The 9,808-nt window shown below is 39.3% G+C and overlaps 1 long non-coding RNA gene across 5 annotated transcripts; it reads left to right on the top strand.

The window, feature by feature from the left end:
- Positions 1 to 5,363: 5,363 nt before the first annotated feature.
- Positions 5,364 to 9,808, top strand: LOC107303601. 5 transcript variants are annotated; one of them, XR_001549559.2, is made up of 11 exons: positions 5,364 to 5,603; positions 6,225 to 6,672; positions 6,778 to 7,045; positions 7,227 to 7,471; positions 7,663 to 7,738; positions 7,957 to 8,047; positions 8,127 to 8,228; positions 8,331 to 8,663; positions 8,949 to 9,085; positions 9,454 to 9,507; positions 9,604 to 9,808. It is a non-coding gene; the product is annotated as an uncharacterized LOC107303601 (long non-coding RNA). The 5 variants fall into 5 exon arrangements; XR_005811137.1 differs by having other exon boundaries at positions 6,225 to 6,689; XR_005811138.1 differs by having other exon boundaries at positions 6,225 to 6,689; positions 8,328 to 8,663.

Below are 9,808 nucleotides of genomic sequence, written 5' to 3'. Positions count from 1 at the left end.
CGACGCTCGCCATGCCGCCGCTGCCGGAGCCCGCCTCCACCTCCCATGCGCCACCGCCCATCGCCTTGTGCCGATCCCCGCCATCGTCGTCATTACCCTCCGGTCGCTGGCAGATGCCGTCGCTGTCGTCGCCCTTGCGCCGCCGGTCCTCGCCGTCGCCGCTGGCTCCCCGTCGGCGCCGTCTTCCCCTCCCGGCCGAGGCCGCCTCCCCCTCCTCCTCTGCTTTGGGCCGCTGACGAGTGGGTCCCGCTCGTCAGCCGTCGGCCGCCCCTCTCTCCCCTCTCTCCTTCACCGACAGGTGGACCCCACCTGTCAGCCGTCAGCGCCTCCTCTCTCCTTGTTGACGTCAGCAGCCCCATTAATTGTGCAATAATTCATTTAGGACTTTTCTATTTAGTTCAAAAACCTAGAAAACTTCTAAAATTCATAAGTAATTCATCTAGTCTCCTTTTAAGTCCATTCAAATTTCATTAAATTCATAAAATTGTCAAGAATCCATTAAAAATACTTTCTTTTACTGTTTCAGTAGAGTTTGTGTCTGTTTTATTTATTTTTGTGCTTTGTCGCTTAGATTCGGACCCCACCGAAGAGCCCGTTTACTTTGAGATCGTCGCCGAAGTACCCCAGGGGCCAGAGCAAGGCAAGTGGCGCTCATCTTTGATCATATTGAACCCATTATTGCAAATTCCCCGCGTTATTCAATCAAATATGCACTGTTTTAATTAAAGTATTTACTGTATTTATTTCTCGGGTAATCCTTATTACTATGCCGTTGTTTATCCAACTTTATTCATGCTAGACCAAGGGTAACTTGATTAGAGTTAGGCCTAGGTTAATCCTTAGCCGTGCTTAGAACAAGTAGCTCATGGGATCACATTTAATCACGCTTAGTTCTGAATAGCTTTAATAATGATTCATTACCCGGTTCGGGCTAATGTCAACTAAAATATTGATAATGGTGGGCTGTGGGGTGCATGATTTTGAGAGTCGCACCAATGGCAATTAAGGATCGGTTCATAGGAAACCCTGAAAGTAAGTTAGTGCTAACCACATGCCGAAATGGGTAAGGTGGGATTTGAAGTATGGCTTCAAACTATTTGATGTACCAAGGCAAGGGTAGGCGTGATGGAGTATGGACGGGCAATCGTGGTGTAACGAAAGCCTCGGCTGCTTCCGGATCTACCAAGGCACAAGAGGGGACTGCCCGACTTGGTGTAAAGGAGGGGGTGAAAATTGAACTGCGGTGCGATTAAATAGGGAGGGTTATGTGACGGGTCCTATCACGGTCTCCTTTCCGGTATGCCATGGTGGTATGTCGGCGCACGTTCAAGTGTAGTGGAGTCGTGTCTTGTGGGTACAGTAGTACACCTCTGATCAGGGTATAACCTATTCGAATAGCCGTGCCCACGGTTACGGGCGAACTCCCAGCTTCACCGTGATTAGTGAACCTTTAATAACTTGGGTAAACTGGTTTTCACTTGGGACTACTGCAATGTGGTGTAACGTTGAGTAGTGGTTGGGCCTATTGTAACGTGGTGTAACGTTGGACAGTGTTGTGGTATTTTACAACTGTTATTTACTTATCCTTTAACGTATTTAATTGCCTTTATTCAATTTTAATCTCTGTTATTTATTTAAGTGTTGCTTTGTTGCAACTAACCCTAAGCCTGTCCTTGATGATCCTTATGCACCATTTATTACCCTCTTTTCCGTGCTACTTGTTGAGTACGGTGGTTTGTACTCAGCCTTGCCCATTTCCCCCTCCAGAGCTAGAAGTTGACTCCGATGGAGGTGACTCTCCGGAGTGAGCTGGTCTACCGTCGAAGCTTTGCCTATGGACTGGAGCCATACCCGCTGGAGATAGTCTACCCTTCGTTCCGCTGCATTTTAGTTAGAATAAGTGTTATTTTCAGTTGTTTCTAAGAACGATGGTTATGTAATCAACATTGTCTTTTGTGTACTCTCGCTGGTCCTGGACAGGGATTTTAACACACAATTAAGTTCAGAAATTCATGTGAGAAATTTCTGAGCGTGACAATATCCCTACTCATGCCGATATATTCTGAAATTTCTGATATTCATCATCATCTATTAACTAGTTTCATCTTTATGCATTGAGAAAAAATTATTGGATGAAATTGATATTGGTGTCATTATCAAGGACTTTGCATCTAATTTATAAGGCCCTGTTTAGTTCCAAAAAATTCCATTGACCCATCACATCAAATCGTTCAATGCATGTATAGATCAATAAATATAGTTTTAAAATAACTAATTGCATAGTTTGGAAGGAATTTACGAGACGAACCTTTTGAGCCTAATTAGTCCATGATTAACCATAACTACTACAATAACTCACATGCAGTAATGATAGATTAATTAGGCTTACAAAATCCGTCTCGTGGTTTCCGGATACCCTATGTAATTAGTTTTTTTATTAGTCGCCGAAATATTCTTATGACATCTGGTCCAACATCTGATGTGATACCTAATCCAAAAATTTTCATGAACTAAACACACCCGAAAAACGTCAGAACAAAATTTTGAGATAACACGTACCATATTGTTTTATATAAATATTATTTCTCAATGCAATTTAAATATGTATAACAATAATTCATACACACACGTGTATATATAAACACACACACAGTATGATGGTTTAGCTTTGCACCGGGCCCCTGAAAAGTCAGGACCGGCCCTGGCCATCACGCTGCTGTGCGCTTGCACCTGATCCTCCCCTAGACAACGACGCGCGCGCATGGACCTCCTCCCGTAGACGACGACGTCACAGGTAGGGGTCGCTGGACGGCGTTGCTTGTTTCTGCTCCTGGATAACGCCGCACGCGGTTCTGCAACCGCCTGTCTGTCGTGTACACCGCCGCAAGCCTCGCGATTATAGCGAAACATCGACACTCGACCAGAGATCACTGGCACACATCACAACAAATTGGTCACGAAACTGAGCAACTAGTTCAAGGAAAAGGTACGTTGATCTCCTATATAAAGTTCTAGATATAGCGTGTGATCGATCTAGTATTCACTTGATCTCCTATATAAGTTCATCTCTTATCTGACGTTCTAGATGTTCTTGCCTCAATATTAAGCAGTTGTTGTTCTTCTGTTTTTTAATATACTTATTTAAATTAATACATATTGTAATTAATTTATTAATCAGCACTGGAGACTGCATATGGCTGCCGAGGAGGATTCTAGTAGCTGGATGTTTTTGCCTAAGTCAGAAGATGCATGGCAAGTTGGATTTGAAAAATTTATTGAAGATACGTTTGAGGGCCTCTATCCAGGAGAGACTGCATCTTGTCCATGTTCGAGGTGTCGTTGCATGGCGTTCAGAACGAAAATTGAGGTTCAGAAACACTTGCTTGATAAAGGGTTTGATAAGGAGTTCATAAAACATAAACGTCATCGTCGTTGTTGTGCTGCTGATGAACCTATGGTTTTGGATGATGTTCAAAATTTTGGTGAAGGCGAAGCTGCTGATGGAGGCAATGTCAATAATTTGTTGTCATCGCTAATTAGTGGTGCTATACATGGTCAAATTACATCTGAGGAGCCAAATGATTCAGCAAAGAATTTTTTCAAATTAATGGAAGAAGCGTGGAAAGAATTGTACCCGGGCTGTAAGGAGGCTACCAAAGTATCTTTTATTGTTAGGATATTTCAGATTAAGTGCATGTTTGGTATTAGCAACAATGCTATGGAGCAGATACTTCACTTATTTTGTCATTTGCTCCCCCAAGGACATTGTGTACCAGATACCTTGGATAAAGTTTGAAAGGTGGATCGAGAACTTGGCCAGGAGTACCAAAAGATTCATGCTTGTGTCAGTGACTGTGTGCTATTTCTTGGGCAGAACAAGGAGATGAATACATGTCCAACATGTGTGGAGAGTAGGTGGAAAAATTTAGATTGAGAGGCACATACCGATGGTGGTGGTGAAATTGGTGGAGTAAATAAGAAGCTCCTTCCATGCAAAATACTAAGGTATTTTCCACATACCCCTCGATTGCAAAGACTATATATGAACGAGACCACATCGGCATATATGCATTGGCACAAGGATGAATTGGTTGAAGATGGGAAAGTGCGGCACCCAGCAAACTCAAAAGCATGGAAGCATGTAGATGAAAAGTTTAAGAGATGGTTTGCATATGATCCACGTAATGTACGCACTGCCACTATTTTAAGTGCGGCAACCAAAACTTAGGCCACTCTGGTAGACGGAAGACCCGCACAGTGCAGGCAACGTGAGCGACGTGGCCTGATCAGCCCACTTGTGCAAGGTAGGCGAACGATGGATAGCAGAAACATGATCAATTTTTATAATATGATATGTGTCAAATTAAAATAAGTTTTAAAAATAAATTACGCGTCGAGTCAGGAATATTAAATTGTGGTAAATGTACAATTGATTTGGGGATCAAATGTTGCATCGAGGAGCCTATATTTGAGAATACTCCCTCTTGATTTATTTATTTGACGCTGTTGACATTTTATCTACGTTTAACCATTTATCTTATTCAAAAAATTTATATAATTATTGACTATTTTATTATGATTTAATTTATTACTAAAATAACTTTAAGTATGATTTATAATTTTGTATATTTGGAAAAAATTTTTGAATAAGACGAAGGATCAAACGTAAATCAAAAATCAACGGCGTCAAACAAAAAACCGGAGGGAGTAGTAAATTGTGTTCAACATCACAAGTAAATTAATTAATATGAATGGTATTTCAACTACAAAGGATCGAAGATGAAGGCACATTAAAACCTATTAGGCAATTTTCATTCAAGTTCTCTTAGTCCCACACCTTTTTATTTTTTTTATGCAAATATTCAATTTAAACAATGCACAGTGTTACCGAGAACCATTAAATTTCCTTTTTCTCTACAAATCTTCTTATTTGCCTTTATTTTGTTTTACCTTTTCTCTTCTCCTCTTTCCCTTTTCTATCATTTCTTCTTCTCTCTACGTGCGTGCAAATTAAAAATTACAGAATGCGGACTTTTATTTGGACTTTTTTTAGAAAAAATAAAATATGGATGTATGCTTGGCTGGCCCTGCAGCTAAATGGGATACCTCATCGACCGGACCACTGACTTATACTTATGAAATGACAAAGTTTAGACTTATAAACTCTCCCAGACTTGAAATTTCCTTCATATCGCACCTAAAGTTTCCCAACTAAAACTTAGCCCGCGCGGCCGCGCCTTCAAATTTTCATGTGCGCTTTCCAAATAACAGATTCACTCTTTATTCTCGTGCAAGCTGCCCCAACTCCCCCCCCCCCCCCCCCCCCCCCAAAATCCACGGTGGCTTCGGTTCTTTCGGCTGAGTGGAAGGCGACGAAGGAGACTAGCGCGCCGGATCTGCGACGAGGGTTCTTCACTGCCCTAGCGTGCAGCTTCTTGATTGAGCGATTCCACCCATGACAACTGCCCCTCGTGCCATATCCTCCGGCGATGGTGAAGCCGCCGGCGATGGAGATGCCGCTGGACAACGACGTCGTCGTTCCCAACCAATGGTGGACGCCGATGTATTGCAGACGAACAATTGATTCCTGACGCAAGCGACAGGTGAGATATTGTGCAAGGATGTTCTGTTATTACTGGTATGCTGCAATATATACATTTGCACAAAGAGATCGCCCATTTGAAGTTGTACGTGGCCATAAAAAATAGCTAGGTCTGAACTTATTTATATCCATAACCATTTTGATTTCTTCTTGAGAAAACCTAGGTCATTGGGCCAGAAATACAAAACTTGTTTAGACGTTTTGCTAATTAATATCACTATCAAATATGTTTATTTGCATCCTAATATTTTCAAGGGTTAATTAGATTCATGCCACTATAAATTTACTACTTTTGAAATATGCTATTACTATTTGACAAATTGTAAGGATGCCATTATGATTTTAGAACTATTTCAAATATATGATTCTTGGACCATATGGCCCTTTGCACATATTAAGGGCACAGTGAACAGTATAGGGGCAATATGGTCTAAATTTTTTAAAAAATACACTTAAGGGGTATGGAGTGGCATATTTATAATAGTTCTGAAATTATAATGGCATTTTTATAATTTGTCAAATAGTAATGACATATTTTAAAACTAGTAAATTTATAATAGCATGGATCTAATTAACCCTATTTTCAACATGTTAGCCTACTGAATTTTGTGTCTGCATGCAGTGTGTTCCCCTTGACTGGTGAGATGTGGACTGTAATCATCCAATGCAAGAACGACGAAGGAGATCGCTTTGTCCAAGCTAGACTTGACAGGTGACATATCATACTTTAACTTGGTAAATTTCAAAGAACAGCTTGGTTATGGTATGGCGGACTTCTTGCACTACAAGAAGAGATGTGCACATGCTGAAGCCAATCTTAAGATAATTAATTATAGAAGATATGTTGAGGATATGCTTCAGTGCTCCGCTTCCGAAAGGAAAATCAGGATGGTGCTTACAAAAGATCGAGAACAAGACCAACCTGTAAACATTATACCCCAAAAACGACTGAGGGAGAGTGAGTCTAATGATGAGTCTGATCACGAGTCTGATGATAAAGATGGGGTCATGCAGATTCTGGATTTGTTAATGCAGACAAAGGTTGCTCCAAAGCAAAGGCACTGCTACAGGTATAAATTTGTTACAGGTATAAATTTGTTGATTCTACTTCACTAACTACATTGAACTATAACTATAGTCATCAATCATGTATTTATATATTTAGTAACTTGCAGATCTAAAAGACGAATACCGGGACGACACAATAACAACATACACTGAATGGTTAAGGGATTGTGGCTTTCTAAAAGACATTAGTAACTCATTTTTCCTTTGGGCATATTTACTTTGTAGTACACATTATGATTCTACTAATGCCACATATTTTCATTCTTTCATTGTCTTATAACAATGGTGATGACGAATATGGTGAGAGCAATGGCAGTAGTGCAACCACACCAACAGAATGGCCAGCTCATGCTAGGAAAATGAAGAAGACAACAGGTTTTACAATCTTCATAGATTTTATTTTAGTAGCAACAATGGTTATTGAGAGCGAGTGTCATGGCGAATCAGATTTATATTAGACGGATGAAAGAAATATTTCTCTCTTTAATAATAGGTATAGATCACTATTTATTGTTCAAAGCTCAATGTAAGATTTTTCTTTCCTTATCGTTAATAGGTGACAAGAAAGTTGGTCGTGGTACCTTGAAAGGGCTAGCTGCAATGGCAAAGAGGCTGAAGGCTTGCACTCAAAAACTTAAAATTGAGTTTTCTGGCAATCTAGGTGGTCCCTGTGGTGATGATAGATGTACATTTGTGGATGAAGTGGTTATGTACACAAGGTTAAATACTCCTCTAATTGGTGTGAAGCATTGGAAAGATGTGAGCAAAGATGTCAAGTTTGCAATCGCGGAATCTGTGATGGTATGTTCATGGCCTATCTTCCTTCAATTAATGTCACATAGAAATAGTCCCTTAATGACATTGAAAATATGTCGTGTCTCTTTTAATAGTGACCTAGTGTTTCCCTCCTGTTTTGTTGTTACAATATATTATTAATCTCACATACATATCAAGCTTGCAATACATTAATTAATATGCTTTGTTTTGAACAGGAAAATTAGAGGATGGATATGCCAAGTGATGATGCTAAGGAAAAGATATGGAAGATTGCCCAAGAGCGCTACAAAGGTTGGCGATCCACTTTTAGTGTTACCTACAAGGCATATAACAATTATCATTCAAGAATGAAACATAAGCCTGAAGACTTACATATCGTGGAGTGGCACTATTTGATCATGTACTTTGGAACTAAAAAGTTCAAGCTGCGAAACTATTTATTTAATTTAAAAAAATCAAGTATTGGTGCATTTTTATGTTTCTAAACATTACTTGTTCACTCACTGTAGAAGATTAGCAGCCAGAACTCATCCAATCGTCAACAAATAAAAACCATGCATGTTATGGATTCAAAACCTTTCTCAGTGTAGTTGGGAAAAGGTATGAAGTTGTTACGTTATTCTTTGACTCTTTAAACATTAAACTGATATATTAATGAAGCATAATATTGTCACTGTAGAGAGATCTAGAAACAGGTGTTGAGCCAGATCTTTTGGAATTGTTTAAGACTACTCACATGAAGAGAGGAAGATGGTCAAATGAGATGTCTGAGAGTATTTAGGTGAGTAAAATTTTGACACATAACCCCGCTTCAACATTTCAACTTTTATTCTATGCCAAAACATGCCATCATTCATATGATATATTTTTTTTGTTTCAGCAGAATAATGCAGCCACGAAGTTGTCTATGTCTGAATCTGATGAATTGGGTCAAGAAGAATCGACACCTATCACTGCTAAAGAAAACCTTGTTTTCTAGGATACCTACAAGAAAACAACAGGAGCAAAACCGACCAAGTCACGTGGGTATGGCTACATGTCCAAGCCAAATAAAAACCAATTGCTTTAGGAGAGAGTCCAAGAACAAGAACTTGAGCTTCTGCGATTAAAAGAGCAGCTAGCAAAGCAAGCTGCTAAGAGATAAGCAGAGAAGGAACAACTCAGATACTCAATTAAAGATTCACTCATGCTAGAGTTGAAAGCAATGATGGCTCAGGTAACTCTGGTATATAATTGTTTTGAATGTTTATACTTTAAAGTTAACTTGCATGATGAGTGAGTGTATAACTGTTTTGCATAATGCTAGACAAAGGGACTTTAAGCATTCCTATTTCTGCTACATACTTTATCGCATGATAATTGAGTGTATAACTATTTTGCATAAGACTTGACAAAAGATCTTAAAGCATGCTTATATCTGCTATGTACTTTTATTTTATAAGTTTCAAGTAGAATATTTATAGCTGCTCATCGCTTAATTGTCATTGTTTGGAATGAGCAGAATGTTGCCCTTGAAACTGCTGCCCCTCAGACCAATAGTGCAACAAAGAATGAAGTTGCTATCTCTGAAAAGAACCATATAACAAATAATGGACATATGAGCAATTGAATGTTCAAACACCAAACCCAGATCCTCAGGTAACCAAAATGAAGAAGCACTCCAATTATCGTGATATATTTCTGAATCAAATGGAAGCTAACATTATTCGAATAAACTACCTTTGCTTTAAATTCCCGATCGAGCCAACAAGCATTGTCACAACACTAAAAGAAAATATTCCACCTACTGTGAAACCGAATGCTTCCAAACTTTCAAAGAGTTTGTTCACTGACAACCATGATAAAGCCACAAGACCAAAATATATTTCTACAAACCAGCTGCTAGCAGGTGCTAAAACCCGTGCTGGGAAAAAGAAACAACAAGTGTGTAATGGAATAGTGCTTGCAGAGACCCATATAAGCTACTATTCTCTTATCTCACTTCATACAATATGTTTCTTATGTAGGACACAAAAGCTTTAGTAGGGAAATAAGAGTCCGAATTGCTTAGCCCTTCAAAGGTACAATGCAAATGTCATGATTATTTATTTTGTTTGTACAAAATGGTTTGTATACTTCCCCTCATCTTTACGATCATTATTCTTTTTGACATACAGTGGTCTACAATATGGAATTGGGTATACAAATTCATCTTCAAAGTCTGTGTTGAAGCAACATTTCTAGTTTGTAATATCATATTTGTTGAATTTTGTTATCTGAAGGATACTAGTTGTCGACATTTGATATCGGCAATAAACTTATAGGGTGGCTACCAAGTTCGGAATTCGATGGTTAATGATGAAGAGGGACAAAGTTTACCCA

This window comes from Oryza brachyantha, chromosome 2 (assembly GCF_000231095.2).
Source record: "Oryza brachyantha chromosome 2, ObraRS2, whole genome shotgun sequence".
NCBI lineage: Eukaryota > Viridiplantae > Streptophyta > Magnoliopsida > Poales > Poaceae > Oryza > Oryza brachyantha.
Note: the sequence above shows the minus strand (reverse complement) of the source record. Positions and strands in the feature narration are given on the sequence as shown.